The sequence below is a fragment of the Rhinatrema bivittatum genome, chromosome 3, assembly GCF_901001135.1.
Source record: "Rhinatrema bivittatum chromosome 3, aRhiBiv1.1, whole genome shotgun sequence".
NCBI lineage: Eukaryota > Metazoa > Chordata > Amphibia > Gymnophiona > Rhinatrematidae > Rhinatrema > Rhinatrema bivittatum.
The window spans coordinates 418,019,228-418,034,363 of NC_042617.1; the positions used below are offsets into that span (position 1 = coordinate 418,019,228).

The 15,136-nt window shown below is 42.4% G+C and overlaps 1 protein-coding gene across 12 annotated transcripts in view; it reads right to left on the reverse strand.

The window, feature by feature from the left end:
- Positions 1-15,136, reverse strand: part of MCPH1 (microcephalin 1) — a 714,835-nt gene that overhangs the window by 560,926 nt on the left and 138,773 nt on the right. The window lies entirely within an intron of this gene.

Sequence of the window (15,136 nt, forward strand, 5' to 3'; positions counted from 1 at the left end):
GCAAATGATGAGATTGACATAATTGGCATCACGTGGGTAGAAATCCCATGAGTGTTGGGTAAGAGTATAGTGATAGGAGTATACTACAGTTCACCTGGACAAAATGGTCAGACAGATGATGAAATGCTAAGAGAAATCAGGGAAGCTAACCAATTTGGCAGTGCAATAATAATGGGAGATTTCAATTTCCCAATATTGACTGGGTAAATGTAACATCAGGACTTGCTAGAGACAAAGTTCCTGGATGTAATAAATGACTGCTTCATGGAGCAATTGGTTCAGGAACCAACAAGAGGGAGAGCTATTTTAGATTTAATTCTTAGTGGAACACAGGATTTGGTGAGAGGTAAGTGTTGGGGCCACTTGGCATCAGTGATCATAACATGATCAAATTTAAACTAATAACTGGAAGGGGGACAATAAGTCTAACTTATAAGCTTTAACACTAAACTTTCAAAAGCGAAAGTTTGATAAAATGAGGAAAATAGTTAGAAAAAAACTGAAAGGTGCAGCTGCAAAGGTTAAAAGTGTTCAACACGCATGGACATTGTTTAAAAATACAATCCTAGAGGCGCAGTCCATATGTATTCCACACATTAAGAAAGGTGGAAGGAAGGCAAAACAATTACAGTCATGGTTAAAAGATGAGGTGAAAGAGGCTATTTTAGCCAAAAAAGCATCCTTCAAAAATTGAAAGAAGAATCTATCTGAAGAAAATAGGATAAAACATAAGCATTGTCAAGTTAAGTTTAAAACATTGATAAAACAGGTGAAGAGAGAATTTGAAATGAAGTTGGTCATAGAGGCAAAAACTCATAATTAAAACTTTTAAAAATATATCCAAAGCAAGAACCTGTGAGGGAGTCTCTTGGACCATTAGATGACCGAGGGGTTAAAGGGGCTCTTAGGGAAAATAAGGACATAGCAGAAAGACTAAATGAAGATTTTGGGGAGATACCAGTTCCGGAGATGGTTTTCAGGGGTGATGAGTCAGACAAACCGAACAAAATCACTGTCAACCTGGATGATGTAGTAGGCCAGATTGACAAACTTAAGAGTAGCAAATCACCTGGACCAGATGGAATGCATCCTAGGGTACTGAAGGAACTAAAAAATGAAATTTCTGATCTATTAGTTAAAATTTGTAACCTATCATTAAAATCATCCATTGTACCTGAAGAATGAAGGGTGGCCAATGTAACCCCAATATATAAAAAAGGCTCCAGGGGCGATCCAGGTAACTATAGACCAGTGAGCCTAACTTCAGTGCCGGGAAAAATAGTGGAAACTATTCTCAAGATCAAAATCGTAGAGCATATAGAAAGACGTGGTTTAATGGAACACAGTCAACATGGATTTACCCAAGGGAAGTCTTGCCTAACAGATCTGCTTCATTTTTTTGAAGGGGTTAATAAACATGTGGATAAAGGTGAACCAGTAGATGTAGTGTATTTGGATTTTCAGAAGGTGTTTGACAAAGTCCCTCATGAGAGGCTTCTAAGAAAACTAAAAAGTCATGGGATAGTGTCCCTTCATGCTACCTACAACTATGCACACTAATCAAATATGGGACAAGTGGAAGGAGAAATTGGTGGGCAGGAAAGACTACTTCCACTCACCTGGTATATTTCATAATCATGACTTTCCCATAGGTATTCCGCTGGCAGCTTTCCAGTCGTGACTATGTTAGGACATGTTTGGGGGGGAGGGGGATAGGATGCTCTCCCTTTGCTTCTCTATGTCAGAAATATCACTTACCTGTCACAGAATTTCTTGCATATCATCAGCTTTCCCATTTCTGTCAGAGTCCAAACATCAAGACTGCATTATCATTAGGGAAATCTCTGTTTGAGGGATTTTGTTCGCCTTCAATGCAACCGAGGAGTCTAATCTCCAAAGTTTATAAATTACTGAATACCAGGCTCACGGTATCACAGTCCTATATTCAGGCGTGGGTGACGGATCTAGCTAGAGATATATCCTCTGAGACGTGGGATGAAATTTATCTACACATATGTAAGGCTTCAATTTCTTCTTCTATCATTGAAAATGGCTATAAGTTGCTATACCGGTGGTACATCACTCCTGAAAGGCTTAGTAAATTTTATGCACACTGTGATGGGACATGTTGGCGAGATTGTAAAGTTATGGGATCATTTATGCATATATGGTGGTCAGGAAACTGCATTTCACCATTGTGGTCACAAGTAAAAGATTTCTTAGCTCAAGTGTTATCTGTCTCAGTGAAGCTAACCATGGCGTATGCACTGTTACATGCAGTAGCAGGTGATGGCACCTATTCTGCACATCCTTTCTGTATTCAAGTATGTATTACAGCTAGATTAGAGATGGCAAAAGACTGGAAACGGAAGGAAAGACCTACTTTCGCGGCTGTTCTCCAAAGATTGGACCAGGTCTGCACATTAAATAAGCTGACTGCGGAGAGAAGCCGGACCCTGCGCTCTTTTCAACAAACATGGGACCCGTATTTGCGCTGGCGTGCTACTTGGGACACCTAAGGACATTTTACTATTCTCCCAGAGGACATAGTTATGTTTGTTACTCCTTGATTGCTATGGCCGCCCGATCAATATGACGAGTGGGGCACTGACTGACACACACGCCGTAATCATGAGACACGTCTACCCTAGAGGAACTCATACTTATACTCTATTCCACACTTTTATTTTAGGGACTCTTAGATGGATGGGAACAGGGGGGGTAGGGGGGTGTTCAGGGGACGAACTGGATAAAAATGGTGCAGTTTCTGTACTTCTTTTATTGTTTACTTACAATGTTCATCTGTTCTCACCAATAAAATTGTTTATACAAAAAAAAAAGTCATGGGATAAGAGGCGATGTCCTTTCGTGGATTACAAACTGGTTAAAAGACAGGAAACAGAGTAGAATTAAACAGCCAATTTTCTCGGAGGAAAAGGGTAAACAGTGGAGTGCCTCGGGGATCTGTACTTGGACCGGTGCTTTTCAATATATATATATATATATATATATATAATCTGGAAAGGAACATGATGAATGAGGTTATCAAATTTGCGTATGATACAAAATTATTCAGAGTACGTAAATCATAAGTGGATTGTGATACATTACAGGAGGTCCTTGCAAGACTGGAAGATTCGGCATCCAAATGGCAGATGAAATTTAATGTGGACAAGTGCAAGGTGTTGCATACAGGGAAAAATAACCCTTGCTGTAGTTACACGATGTTAGGTTCCATATTAGGAGCTACCACCCAGGAAAAAGATCTAGGCATCAAAGTGGATAATACTTTAAAATCATCGGCTCAGTGTGCTGCAGCAGTCAAAAAAGCAAACAGAATGTTAGGAATTAATAGGAAGGGAATGGTTAATAAAACAGAAAATGTCATAATACCTCTATATCGCTCCATGGTGAGACCGCAACTTGAATAATGTGTACAATTCTGGTCGCCGCATCTCAAAAAAGATATAGTTGCGATGGAGAAGATACAGAGAAGGGCAACCAAAATGATAAAGGGGATGGAACAGCTTCCCTATGAGGAAAGGCTGAAGAGGTTAGGGCTGTTCAGCTTGGAGAAGAGACGGCTGAGGGGGGATATGATAGAGGTCTTGAACGAGTAGATGCGACTCTGTTATTTTCACTTTCGAATAAAAGAAGGACTAGGGGGCATTCCATGAAGTTAGCAAGTAGCACATTTAAGACTAATTGGAGAAAATTCTTTTTCATTCAAAGCACAATAAAGCTCTGGAATTTGTTGCCAGAGTATGTGGTTAGTGCAGTTAGTGTAGCTGGGTTCAAAAAAGGTTTGGATAAGTTCTTGGAGGAGAAGTCCATTAATGGCTATTAATCAATTTTACTTAGGGAATAGCCACTGCTATTAATTGCATCAGTAGCATGGGATCGTCTTAGTGTTTGGGTAATTGCCAGGTTCTTGTGGCCTGGTTTTGGCCTCTGTTGGAAACAGGATGCTGGGCTTGATGGACCCTTGGTCTGTCCCAGCATGGCAATTTCTTATGTTCTTAATTGGGACAGAACCACACTGAGGTCCCAAGACATGGCTGGAGGCCTGATTGGAAGCATCAAATGAAGTAGGTCCAGCATGATTTGGGCAACCAGAACCCATACCTAGGTGGGTCTACTTCCCAACTGTGCAAGACATGTCATCTTTGTGAACATGTGGTTTAGAAAAAAATGTATAAGCATGAATAAGGTGGAAATCTAACATGATCTTAAGTAGGAAATTAGAATGCATATACTGTGGAGAACCTTGATGAAGAAGGGATAAGTAACTAGAGCGTAGAACTCACTGACACTACATGCCAACATGTCTGCCACCAACATTACTACCTTCCAGCTTAGGCACTTAGTGCAGTACAGGAATCCAATTTCGAAAAGGTGAATTTATACCAATTTTAGGTCCCATGACACAGCAGAAAGTTTGAAGGGAGGCTTCAATATTTATTTATTTAAGAACTTTTCTATACTGCCATTCATATAAAATATCACATCGGTTTACAAAGAACTTGGTTAACACAACAAAGAGACAAAGTTACAATGAACAGGGGGGGGGTAACTTGGAGGGGAAAAAGAAAACAGAAATTAAAGTGGTAAGGAAGTCATGGTTAACTAGATAGAGCATAATTTGACTAACTAGGAAGTAGAGGTGTGACCACTGGAATCCAGTGGTTTCTAAACTGTTGCGTATATACAATGTATTCCATACTAAAGCAAGATACAGTGGATATATACAATAATTTATGTAAAATTAGGAAGGGGATCATGGGCAAAGGGATACAGGCGGATAGCGGTAGGGTGAATCAGAGAATGAATTGTCTATGTGAAGGCTTGTTTAAACAGCCAGTTTGAGGTTTTTTTGGTTTTTTTTTATGGTTTGAGTGCAGTGTTCCACGTGTAGATCTGGAGGCATGGAGTTCCATAATTTGGGTCCTGCTAATGAAAAGGACCGTGCTTTGGTAGCAGCAAGGTGGAACAGTTTGGGAGATGGTGTGTGGAGGGATCCTTTGTAAGCTGATCTGACGGGTCTGTTATATGTGTGGTATTTTAAAGTCATTCAGCCAGTGAGTGCGATGGTTGTGGAGTGACTTGTGGATGATAGTAAGGCTCTTATAGATTATTCTTAAGTGATGGGGAGCCAATGGAGGTCCTTGAGGATGAGGGGGTAATATGTTCTTTCTTGCAGGTGTTGGTGAGGATTCTGGCCGCGGTGTTTTGGAGCAATTGGAGAGGTTTGATGGTAGCCATTGGGAGGCCTAGGTGATGGGAGTTGCAATAATCGATTTTTGAGAATAGGGTGGCTTGGAGGACTATACGGAAGTCGCTGAGGTGGAGGAGGGGTTTTAATTTCTTTAGAACTTGGAGTTTAAAGAACCCGTCTTTTACTGCGGTGTTAATGAATTTTTTCAGGTTCAGCTGGTTGTCTAGAATAACACCTAGGTCTTTTACTTGGTGGGTGGTTGAAACTGTCATGTCTGGAGGGGAGAGGTGATTTAAGTCTGGAGAGATAATGAGTAGTTCCGTTTTTGATGGGTTGAGGGCAAGGTTGAGGTTTTTGAGAAGCAGGTTAATGGAGTTAAGGCAGTTGTCCCAGATCTTGAGTGATTTGGAGACAGATTCATTTATAGGAATGAGAATTTGGATATCGTCCACGTAGATGAAATGGGTAAGGCCTAGGTCAGTGATGGCTAATCTATGACACGTGTGTCAGAGGTGACACGCCGAGACGTTTTTGCTGACTCGCGCAGCGTTTCAAGGACTATCGGGAATTTTTTTTTTTTTTTTTAATTGGCTGCGCCAAGCCTTTTCTTTTTCAGCTGCGCCGACCCTTTAAAATTTGTTTTTTTAGTATCCCCCTACCCTCCGGACCCCTCCACCAATGCCCCCGGGCGCAGGAAGGCTCATGCGGCGCAGAAATGAGGCTCAAGACAAAGAACGCATTTAAACTACATTACTACCCCTACTACCCCTAACTAATACTACCCCTACTACCCCTAACTAATCAAGCTAGATATTTCAATGGTGGGGGTGGAAGGGAAATAGAACCAAGAGCTAAGAGAAACAGATAAGTATGAGAGAAAAAAACGTGTGAAGCTTGCTGGGCAGACTGGATGGGCCGTTTGGTCTTCTTCTGCCGTCATTTCTATGTTTCTATGTTTCTATAAACGCGCTGATGCTCCTCCTCCTTCCTGCCTGTGCGTCCCCGGAAGTAAACGTTGCCGGAGCCGCGTGGGCAGGAAGGAGGTGAAGCATCAGCGCGTGCAGAAGAGGAGCAGCATTCGCGTTTACGGGCCACCGCGAATTCCAAGTCGCAGCGGCCCGAGAAGAGGAAGAGGCCCGGTAGCAGGGCCGCTGCAGAGCCCATCCTGCGGCGACCCATGAAGAGGAGGCCCAGAGGTGAGAGACAGGCTGAGGGTCTGTAGAGTGTGCATGTGTGCGAGTTTGAGATGAGCTGAGAGACTGTGTGTGGGAGTGAAGACCTGAATGTTTGCAGAGACAGCATATGTGAGAGCCTCTGTGTGTTTGTGAGAGAGAGAGAGCATATGCCAGTGAGAGCCTGTGTGTATGAATGATTGTATGAGAGAAAGCATGTGCCAGTGAGAGCCTGTGTGTATGAATGATTGTATGAGAGAGAGAGAGCATGTGCCAGTGAGAGCCTGTGTGTATGAATGATTGTATGAGAGAAAGCATGTGCCAGTGAGAGCCTGTGTGTATGAATGATTGTATGAGAGAGAGCATGTGCCAGTGAGAGCCTGTGTGTATGAATGATTGTATGAGAGAGAGAGAGAGAGCATGTGCCAGTGAGAGCCTGTGTGTATGAATGATTGTATGAGAGAGAGCATGAGCCTGTGTGTATGAATGATTGTATGCGAGAGAGCATGAGCCTGTGTGTATGAATGATTGTATGAGAGAGAGCATGTGCCAGCGAGAGCCTGTGTGTGTGTGTGAGAAAGAGAAATGCATGTGAGAATGAGAACCTGACTGTGTTTGAGGGAAGAAGATGGAGAGAAAAGAAACAGAAAAAAAGACAATATAAAAGGAATTGGCAAAAAAATAAGAAAGGGAAGGTGGAAAAAAAAAGCCTGTGACCAACCAATTAGAAAACTAAGATCAGACAGCAAAGGCAAAAAAAAAAAAAAAAAAATTACTTTTTAGTGATTGGCACATGTAATCTTTGGGAATGTGCAAGAATAGCACTTTCTCTACGGATCTCACAATGTACGAGATCAGCATGGAGAAAGTGGAAGCCCACGGGGCCTGCACAGAGGAGGCAGCAGAATGGGCTTCAGTGTCAGTAGCAGCAATCGGCACCTCTCCAATAGCCATGTGGCAGCAGTGACAGTGACAGCAGAGGAATGAGAGAGGTTCCGAGATTGCTGGCAAAAGAGAGGGGGTTCTGCCTTTAGTGTGTGCATGTGTATGAATGGGACTCTGCCTGGGGGTGTATGTGTGTGAATGCATGGGTGCCTGCCTGGGGGTCTGTGTGTGTGAGAATTAATGTGTGCATGCCTGGGGGATGGGGAGGGAGTGGTGTGAAAATGAATGGGAGCCAATAAAAGAAACCGACTGACAGATGAAGTTTGTAACGCTTGCTTGGACTTGAAGTGTACGAAATACCAACCTTCAATTGAAGATTTAGCCAATGAAATTCAGCAACAAAAAAGTCACTAAGCAGGTAAGGTAAAGAATTATTTGTTTTTGCTTTATTAATAAATACAGTACATATTAAAATTATAACTTTTTGTTATTGATTAGAGCTACAAATATCACAAAATTATGGATTTTTCTAGAAGTGACACACCACCCTAGTTATGCTCGGTTTTTTTTTTATGAATTGACACACTGAGCTCAAAAGGTTGGCCATCATTGGCCTAGGTTAAATAGGAGTTGGCAAAGGGGGAAGAGATAACTACAGGCTGTATCTTCTATATGGTGATAAGCATTAGTTGCTCTAAAGTGAACCCTTAACTTGGTTTTCAGACCCACTCCAAAAGAGAAAGTACAAGCATTTTTATGTTAAGCAGGCAAAATGATTTAAGGCCTTTCCTGCATACCACTGAGCAAACCTCACCCATTTAAAACCATAAGATGATCTGATGGAAGCTTTTCCAGAAGACAGAAGAATATAAGACATGTCCACTTATAGGTTTAGGGAATCTGATATTTTCTCAAATCCAGGCTGAGATATCTAGGAACTGGATACGAGGTATAACTTGTTCTACGTGAGATGGTTGAAGAATTCCCTGACCTGATTGTTTCCCTTATGGACATCTATTTTTATTTATTTTATTTAGATTTTTATATTCCACTTTTTGGCAATACAAAGCAGATTACATTCAGGTACTGTAGGTAAATGAGTGGGAACCAAATCTGTCTCGGTCAATAAGAAGCTATGAGAATCATAGTCCCTCTGTCTCTTGAGCTTTAGCAGGGTCTTCCCTTCTAGAGAAATCGAAAGATTATTCATACGAGAGACCCTTCCCCAATTTAGAAAAGTAGCTTCTAAGGTTAGTTTGCCCTATGATCTTCTACTGGAACGAAGTTGAGAAATCTTTCTGTTCAGAGGAAACACAAACAGATCGACTATGAGTGTTCCCCACTCACAGAATATCTGAATTGCTTCCCCTCCACTAGGGACCTTTTGTGTGGTTCCAGGATCTTACTCAGTTTGCATGCTATGATACTATCCTTGTTTCCAGAAAGCTACATAGCTCTCATGGTCATTTCCTGCAAAATGGCCCAAGACCAGATACTGGACAGAAGGGGAAGCGCAGCAGACTTTAATAAGTCCCAAAACAACTTCAACGTTGTAAATTTTTCAACACTTTATTAGCGGCAACTCCATTGCTTAAAGAGACACAGTGTTAAAACAGGGCCCTCTTTTGAGTTTTGAGTCCCTCTTATTTAAATAATGTTTCTTTGTTACAGCATATGAACCCCGCTTTAAACACGTCCCTCCCGATGCAGCCGCGTTTGGCGAAACATGGGTCCGTGTCGGGGGCCCTGTTTTAACACTGTCTCTTTAAGCAATGGAGTTGCAGCTAATAAAGTGTTGAAAAATTTACAACGTTGAAGTTGTTTTGGGACTTATTAAAGTCTGCTGTGCTTCCCCATCTGTCCATTAATGTATGCTTGAAGTGCAGCATTCCCTCCATCCTCTTTTTGTGGATTTCTCCAAGACCAGATATTGACAGACTCCCAACATAGAATCCTACTTCATCCCTACTTGTTTACATAGCAAATGACCTCTTGGTTGTCTCTCTGAATTTGAATTTTGGTGGCCAACTGATCTCTGAAAGCCAGATCAAACTACATCTAGGAGATTTATGTGAAGTTTATCCTAAGCAAAACAAAGACACTAGGTACAAAGCCCCTACACACCCATGTACTCCCCAGCCCAGGTTGGATACATTTGTTATGACAATTTAGAAAGTCATCTCCCAATCTCACTCCCAGCCACGTTCCTCTAGTCTAATCACCAGGACAAGACCCAGAGTCGCTCAGTGATTTGTATACTGGCTTGAAGATCTTGCATGGTGTGCCTTCACTGAGATTAGGCCCTATTGGGCTGATTTCATGTAGAGATGTGCCAAGGCTATGACATCCATAATATATCCCATGCTGTTTGCCGCGTCTTTATTCTTTGCATATGGATACCAGGTTAGTTATCCTTTCTTGTGGAAGGAAGAATTTTGCCAGAGTTATATTTAGCAGAGCTCTTCTGACCTTCAAGTGAGATGACCAGTTTAACTGGATTTTGGGTACTAATTGACAAAACCCAGTAATGTCAACACCCAGATAATTTTATTCATTAAATCAATTGCAACTCCTTGATACATGCTCTTGATCAACCAATCATCCAGAAAGGAAAACACATACTCCCAAGTTTGCAAAGTTGCACTGGTATCATTGCTAAACATTTCTTGAGTATGCATGACGTTGACCACCAGGCTGAATGGCAGTATGCAATACTGAATGTTGTGATTTCCCTAGTACAAATCTGAGACATTACCTGTAGCCTGGAAATCTCCCTAAGTATAGGCATCCTCTAAATCCAGGGCGTATAGCCAGTCTCCTTTTACCAGGAAAGTGATTAAGATGCCAAGAAAAAAAAAAGTTGAACTTTACTAGAAATTTGTTCAAGGCCCTCCAATCTAGGATGAGATGAGTTCTCCTGTCTTTTTCGGGGTCAGAAACTGTTTAATAAAATCCCTGACCTCGTTCCCACAGTGGAATAGGTTTGATAACTTTGGCATCTAAGAGAGAAAAGAGATCCGTAAAAAGCACTTTTTGATGCTGACAGGTAAACCATGAGCGCCTTGATAGGTAGTCTGGTGGAGTTTCCAGTATGTGCAGTTTGTACCTAAGAACATAAGAAAATGCCATACTGGGTCAGACCAAGGGTCCATCAAGCCCAGCATCCTGTTTCCAACAGTGGCCAATCCAGGCCATAAGAACCTGGCAAGTACCCAAAAACTAAGTCTATTCCATATTACCATTGCTAATGGCAGTGGCTATTCTCTAAGTGAACTTAATAGCAGGTAATGGACTTCTCCTCCAAGAACTTATCCAATCCTTTTTTAAACACAGCTATACTAACTGCACTAACCACATACTCTGGCAACAAATTCCAGAGTTTAATTGTGCGATGAGTAAAAAAAAACTTTCTCCGATTAGTTTTAAATGTGCCCCATGTTAACTTCATGGAGTGCCCCCTAGTCTTTCTACTATCTGAAAGAGTAAATAACCAATTCACATCTACCCATTCTAGACCTCTCATGATTTTAAACATCCCTATCATATCCCCCCCTCAGTCGTCTCTTCTCCAAGCTGAAAAGTCCTAACCTCCTAGTCTTTCCTCACAGGGGAGTTGTTCCATTCCCCTTATTTTGGTAGCCCTTCTCTGTACCTTCTCCATCGCAATTATATCTTTTTTGAGATGCGGCAACCAGAATTGTACACAGTATTCAAGGTGCGGTCTCACCATGGAGCGTTACAGAGGCATTATGACATTTTCCATTTTATTCACCATTCTCTTTCTAATAATTCCCAACATTCTATTTGCTTTTTTGACTGCCGCAGCACACTGAACCGACAATTTCAATGACACCTAGATCTCTTTCTTGGGTTGTAGCACCTAATATGGAACCCAATATTGTGTAATTATAGCATGGGTTATTTTTCCCTATATGCATCACCTTATACTTATCCACATTAAATTTCATCTGCCATTTGGATGCCCAATTTTCCAGTCTCACATTGTCTTCCTGCAATTTATCACAACCTGCTTGTGATTTAACTACTCTGAACAATTTTGTGTCATCTGCAAATCTGATTATCTCACTCGTATTTCTTTCCAGATCATTTATAAATATATTGGAAAGTAAGGGTCACAATACAGATCCCTGAAGCACTCCACTGTCCACTCCCTTCTACTGAGAAAATTGTCCATTTAATCCTACTCTCTGTTTCCTGTCTTTTAGCCAGTTTGCAATCCACGAAAGGACATCGCCACCTATCCCATGACTTTTTACCTTTCCTAGAAGCCTTTCATGAGAAACTTTGTCAAACGCCTTCTGAAAATCCAAGTATACTATATCTACCGGTTCACCTTTATCCACATGTTTATTAACTCCTTCAAAAACGTGAAGCAGATTTGTGAGGCAAGACTTGCCCTGGGTAAAGCCATGCTGACTTTGTTCCATTAAACCATGTCTTTCTATATGTTCTGTGATTTTGATGTTTAGAACACTTTCCACTATTTTTCCAGGCACTGAAGTCAGGCTAACCGGTCTGTAGTTTCCCGGATCGCCCCTGGAGCCCTTTTTAAATATTGGGGTTACATTTGCTATCCTCCAGTCTTCAGGTACAATGGATGATTTTAATGATAGGTTACAAATTTTTACTAAAAGGTCTGAAATTTCATTTTTTAGTTCCTTCAGAACTCTGGGGTGTATACCATCCGGTCCAGGTGATTTACTACTCTTCAGTTTGTCAATCAGGCCTACCACATCTTCTAGGTTCACCGTGATTTGATTCAGTCCATCTGAATCATTACCCATGGAAACCTTCTCCACATCCTCTTCAGTAAACACCGAAGCAAAGAAATCATTTAATCTTTCCACAATGGCCTTATCTTCTCTAAGTGCCCCTTTAACCCCTCGATCATCTAACGGTCCAACTGACTCCCTCACAGGCTTTCTGCTTCGGATATATTTTAAAAAGTTTTTACTGTTAGTTTTTGCCTCTACAGCCAACTTCTTTTCAAATTCTCTCTTTTTTTAATTATACCTATTTTGAATTATACCAATAACCCAGCTGTCTAATGTTATTCTGGGCCAATGGTTTGCATAAAGACAGCCTTCTTCCCACAGGTAGGTTTCTCTTGGATGGATACTGTACTGGCTAGGTTTTCCTGGATCCAGTCAAAACTTCATCATAGGTTTTGCCCACTAGCTGAATGGAAGGCAGGTCAGAAAAAGCTGCAGAGAAGGTCTGACGTATGGCATAGTGGTCTTTTATTGATCTACTTCTTCCTTGAATTTATCTCCCAAAAGATTTTCTCTATTGCAGGGCATGTCTGCAAGCCTATCCTGCATATCATGGCAGACATATGAAGCTCACAGCCATAAAAGATTCCCATTATCCCAGTAGCAAAAACTCTTGATACTGTTTCAAAAATCATAGTAGTTCAGCCTGACCAGATATTTTCCATACTCTTGACCCTTTGTCTACTAGTGACTCCTTGTCAGGCTTTACCTGGAGGAGAAAACGTGACACTTTTTGTAGAATGTTTTCCATGTATTGGACAATGAAAAGTTGGAAGGATGCCATGCAGGAAGACAGCATAGTGTTTTTGTAAACCTTCCTCCCAACAAGGTCAAAGGTGCATGACTCACATGCAGAGTAAATTCTTGTCCCCTTGGCCTTCTTGAGAGTGGATTCTTCCACAGACTGATGAGGCCAGTTGCAGTTTTACCAATCCAGAAGACATCTGGACACAATACATTGAATTCGCCTTCCTAGTGACTGGAAGTGCAGGGGGTGGGGAGGAAGAGTTTATCTGGTCCTCCTTAAGATTGTCAAGGATTTAGGAGAATTCAGGAATTGTAGACAATTCAACAGCTGTACCCTGAGCTCAGCCTCCTTTTCCAACTCAAATGGAATAGTCTCTGTCATCTCCTTAATAAACTTGGCATAGAAGAGGCTTTTCAGGACATATTTTCCTTTCCTGTGGAGAAGAGAATTCTTAAGGGAGACCTATTAAGCCCTACCACTCAGAATAGTATTCAGACTCTGAAGCATAACCCAAGAATAGTCCGATTCTGAGTCAGAATACTGCATTAGGATTTTCGAGTCTGCATTAGGCTAGCAGAGAAGCCTTGTGAGTGTTCCCTTTGACTGTTGTCTAGACCCAGATAAATCCTACACTTAAGTGGAGATTCCTCCTCCAATGCACTGTAAATTGACATCAGTGCAGCGGAAATCAAAGCAGACACCTCTCCAGGTCTTTGCATCAATGCCATACCAAATGAGTCTCTAGAATTGAGTGAGCATCAATCTGCATTGACATCAATAATGCTGAAATACTAGTGGTAGCTAAGCTGCCGTTCACCACCTCTATTAAACTCCTCAAAAGTTGGCAATACCAAAACAGCATGGGAAGCAGGAGTGGGGGTCACATCTTCTTGTATTACTTGGAGCATATCAATGGCTACACCAGGACCCCCTTGAGAACTATCACATACCCCGAGTGTCTCGACAATTATGTCATAGGGGCCGACCTATGGCACCGGTAGCCCCTGTGACATAGTAAGGGCAAAGGGCCGTCGGCTGCAGTAATCAAAATGACACCGCCGGCACTTTGCCCTTACTATGTCACAGGGGCTACCGGTGCCATTGGTCAGCCCCTGTGACATAGTAAGGGCAAAGGGCCGTTGGTGCCATTTTGATTACTGGCAGCTGATGGCCCAAGCGCAGGAGATCGCTCCCGGACCCCTGCTGTACCACAGGGACCTTTCGCAGGTTTTGGGGGGGGGTTGTAAATTAAATTTAAAGGGTTGGGATGGGTTCCCACAGAAAGAGTTTTCTGATCTGGAGAGTGGACCGAGGAGGAAGTGACGTCATCCCCTGTGAATGGCCGCCTGATACTTTAGCTCCATGTAGCTGAGGTTTGAAAGAGGAATAATAATTGCACAAGTACCTCCAAAACGTTATCAAGGCATCGACTAGGGAAGCAGATGGCAACCCGGCGACGATCAATCGACCTTAGTGAGTTCTCTTACAGCGGGACTGCAGCGGCTCCGAAAACGCTGGCCTCCGGGGACGAAGGTGTCATGGCGCCGGTTCAGGCGCCGATAAGCGTGGAACAACGGGAGATGGACGGGGAAGATACCCCCTCACGGCAGGAGCTGAAATCGTGGCTCCATAATATGAAGCAAGAGATAATTAAAGCCTTTAAAGCTGAACTACAGGAAGCTGTGGGAACCATACGGGCCGAGCTGGCAGAAATCAGTGAGAGAGTACACGTGCTGGAGCAGACCACCGATGAACATGCTGCGGCGCTGACGCAGCACAGCAAAGAGATCACAGCACTGCAACAAGCCAACGAAGATTTGGCTAACAAAATGGAAGACATGGAAAACAGAAATAGACATAATATTAGGATCTGAGGGGTCCCGGAGGAAGAGGGGTCCATGGACTATGTCGGAGTGGTGCAAGCCATCTGCAAGGCTATATTAAGCTCTGAGGACCCACAGCCGTACTCCCAAGCAATCGCAGTAGACAGGGCGCACAGAGCACTCGGGAGACCTATAAACAATCGCCCTCGGAATATTATAGCCTGTCTACACAGTTTCCCGGTGAAGGAACAGGTTATGAACAAAGCAAGAGCTATGGGGAATATCATGTGGAAAGGATCAGCGCGCCAACTTTTTAATGACTTATCAGCCGTCACGCTGCAGAAGCGCAAGGCAATGAAGAACATCACTGATACTCTTCGAGCAGAAAATGTGCGCTATAAATGGCTGTATCCTTTTGGCATATTATTTAACATCAGCGGCCATTCCTGCACAGCCAGGACCCCGGAGGGGGCTGAAAAGTTTTTGCGGCAGCAAGGAAT